Source organism: Triturus cristatus, chromosome 4_1 (assembly GCF_964204655.1).
Source record: "Triturus cristatus chromosome 4_1, aTriCri1.1, whole genome shotgun sequence".
In the NCBI taxonomy this organism is placed as follows: Eukaryota; Metazoa; Chordata; class Amphibia; order Caudata; family Salamandridae; genus Triturus; species Triturus cristatus.
Window position 1 is genome coordinate 858,513,025 of NC_140585.1, and position 3,318 is coordinate 858,516,342.

General features: G+C 43.9%; 1 pseudogene; it reads right to left on the bottom strand.

Annotated features, from left to right (window-relative positions):
* Positions 1-815: 815 nt before the first annotated feature.
* On the bottom strand, positions 816-3,047 carry LOC146855670 (endogenous retrovirus group PABLB member 1 Env polyprotein-like; annotated as a pseudogene).
* Between the last annotated feature and the right edge of the window lie 271 nt (positions 3,048-3,318).

The window sequence follows — 3,318 nt, forward strand, 5'->3', positions numbered from 1 at the left end:
AGAGCTATTCGTAGGCGTCCTCGGAACATCAGTGAGTACTGCAGCCCTTTGTCGCGTAAAGCTTTCTTGACCGCCATAAAAGACGTATGGCAGCGCTGGACCTGTGGTAAATTAATTCAATATTACCTCATCTCAGAATTTCTATAATTAATAATCATAATTTCAGTCAAAGCAAAGAGAGGAGTCCGTGGTGTTCGAGTACAAAAAGGGTCCAGTAACTCGAGTTAAGGGGAGAGCTCCAGCACCAAGCGGGTACAGGAGTGGTCTGCAGTTTTATTCACACATCAGAATATTTATACAGTTTTCAGTCAATAGGCAAAAGAAGAAAGGAGAAGTGACAAGAAAAAGGGAAGTGACAAGCAGTAATTTCCAACAGATGTGTCAAGGTAGGGGCGTGTCTTGTGTCTCGTGAGAGGGCATGTGATGTGTGGAAATGTGTTCTCTTTCAGTTGAAGGCCCTTACTCATTTGGGGGTTTATCTCTGGCTTAGAGTCAAGAACAGGAACCATCTTGTGTAAATCAGGAACTATCTTGCTGGTTCTGGGAATTGGCAGAACCACAGAAATGTGTGTTCACAGTGTACAGCCTTGTGCTTCCTCTATTAGTTGGTGTGGTTTCAGGGCCTAACCTCGTGCTTCCTCTTTCAGTTGGGGGTGGTCACAGGGCAGCTGGTGTGACAGGCTGAGTTACCAACAATGGACAGGATGTGGCTGAGTCTCTGGCACAACTGGGGGAAGGCACACAGGCAGGCTTCTTGGAATTGGCTCGACCACAAGGAGCAGGGGGTTGTGCAGGATTCAATGGGAATGTGAAGGACAGTTTTCAGACAAGTTGCTGAGAGCATGTCACACACAAAATGGGTGTTTGTCTGAGGCAAATGGCTACCAGGCAGAAACAGGGAAATGATGGGGCACAATTGTCAATTTTATTTCCACATTCCCTCCTTGCCCCAGAGTGTACCTATATTATATCTCAATTTGCATGAGATCATCTATACATTCTTGTAGCATAATTCTTTCCCTTTCTCTCTGCTGGACAAGTGGTTTAGGAATGCAGTTTGCAGCGCATAGACCGCACAGGGCAGGACCACATTGGATGCAAAGGCAGCATCCAGTTATTATCAGGAATATTATACCTGCTGCTGACAGCAGTTGCCATCCCCAGGACGATATTGTCTTCCAGAACCAATCAGACCACGTCCAGGTGCCAGGTTCTTGATGTAAACTTACGGCTATCTTGTGTAATTTTGTTATGGCCGTGTATACAGATGGGGAATTATCAGGAATAAATATACAGCAGCTAGAGCCTATAATTTTACAGGCTCCGCCTCTGTCAGCCAGGATGATGTCAAGGACAAGGCGATTTTGGAGAGTAACCAATCGTATGGCGGACTGCTCCTGGGTTAAGCTCCCCAGGGCAGACGCCGTCTGGTTTACAATAGCCTCTAAGGTCCTTGTCAACCTGCGTATAAGCTTGCTGTTCTGTACAGGGCCAACAAAGAAGAAGAACCCTTTGTTAAAATCTGTATACTGTTCCCATGAGGTTTCTGTTTGGTCAACCAAGGAGGTATCGATCGTTCTTTTATGTCTGACATGGGGCATTAGGAGGTCTCGGTGGTAAGTGGATGGGGCCACAAAGACAGGGGGTAACAGGAATGCTATATAACAAGTTCCCCCCAGTTCAAGGGCAGCTGCACATAGGCCGTTTGGCCACAGACGAAATAAGTATGGTGAGATGCTTGAAATGAGGACTTTCCTCTGTCTTCAAAATTTATAGTGGTATGACAGTCACTGTGTCCTAATGGAACACCTTGAAATCAAGGAGAGGGGGCTCACACACCAAAGGGATGGAGCACCCAGTAACTTAACAAGTTAAGACAAATTTTCCCTTTGGGTAAATCAAGAGATCAACAATTATCATTCACGTATACCTTTCTTATGAACCATACAACATCCACACAGAGTGTTAATGACTGAGGCACTTATAAATCAACTACAACTATATGGAAGATATCAATGGCTTTTTAATCACTATTGCAAATAAACACATGTAAATTGTACATATAAAATCGATCACATTGAAATTCATAAAAAATTAATCACAAGCAACGATGAGTTAAATCAGATTAAAAAATATACGTCATTGAAGAACATATATAAAACAAATTATAAAAGAGTAAAAAAAAGGGAAGAATACAAAGAAAATGACAATACTCTATGTCTTTAGAACGTTAATTTGGACATTTACATAGGCAGCAACAAGCATAGGTCTAATTTCCCTGTCTACAATAGTTTGCTGACTTTGCCAAATTTAACACCATATATGTGCGTCAACAGAGCCATCTTTCTTGATGCACAGGTGTCCTTTTACTGGTGAGACCGAGATGGAAGGGGGACCAGCATTCTTTTTAGGTTTGGTATTTAACATCTTGTAGGACATGGTCATATTCCCTTGCTTGTATTCTTCACTTTCTAGGACTGTTCCTGTCGCCTGAGGACTTCCATCCTTATTTGGGTAACAGGCAGCATTAAGTACCTTGTTTAAGTTCCCCCAAGGCCACTCATTCTTGCATGAATTATTTCCGTCAGGGCAGGAGGTGGGGTGGTATTGTCAGCTGTTATTAGGGCGAACCAGGCTTCACAAGTACCATTATAGGAAAATGGAAAGGGGAAAAGAGGCATCCCTCCCTTTTTCTGATGAGGTGGGAGGCGGCCACATATCCAGCAATTTGTGCTATTGCTTGGCTGATGAGTGTAGTGTAACATCTGTATAAAGGTATTGTTTTGCAAGGCTAGTCTATGAGCTTGTTCATGAGGGGGTAGGTCATGATATGTGTGTTCCTGAGGGCTGTTGGGTGCATGAGAGGTGTGTGGTGTTGGAGGGAAAACTGTGTGGAGGATCCAATCAAGACATGTCATAATGGTTATGAAGAAAAACAATATCATTAAACATATGATAGAACCACTACGCAATTTCTTAAAGTTCTTGTTTCTGCGTTTCATTCTATCGTTTTCCCACATAGTCAAGGTGTTTAAATCCATCCCCATGCTCCAACCGCTTCACCACTGGACCTGCGCCCAGTGGACTTAATTAGCCAAGAGTCCGGATGGCAGACCTCAACTTTGATTTATATTCTTCTTGTGGGGTCAGTTCCAAAGGCACAAAAGATTGTTCTGTTACAATGTCACTAGGGTTGGCAGCGTCGCCGGCAACAGTGTCTCTTTGTCCAAAATATTTCCGGCAGTGGTTCACGTGTAGCCAGCCCTTCCTGCCTTCGACCTTCACCGCCGTCCGCGTGGTTAGGAGCGCGAGCTTCAG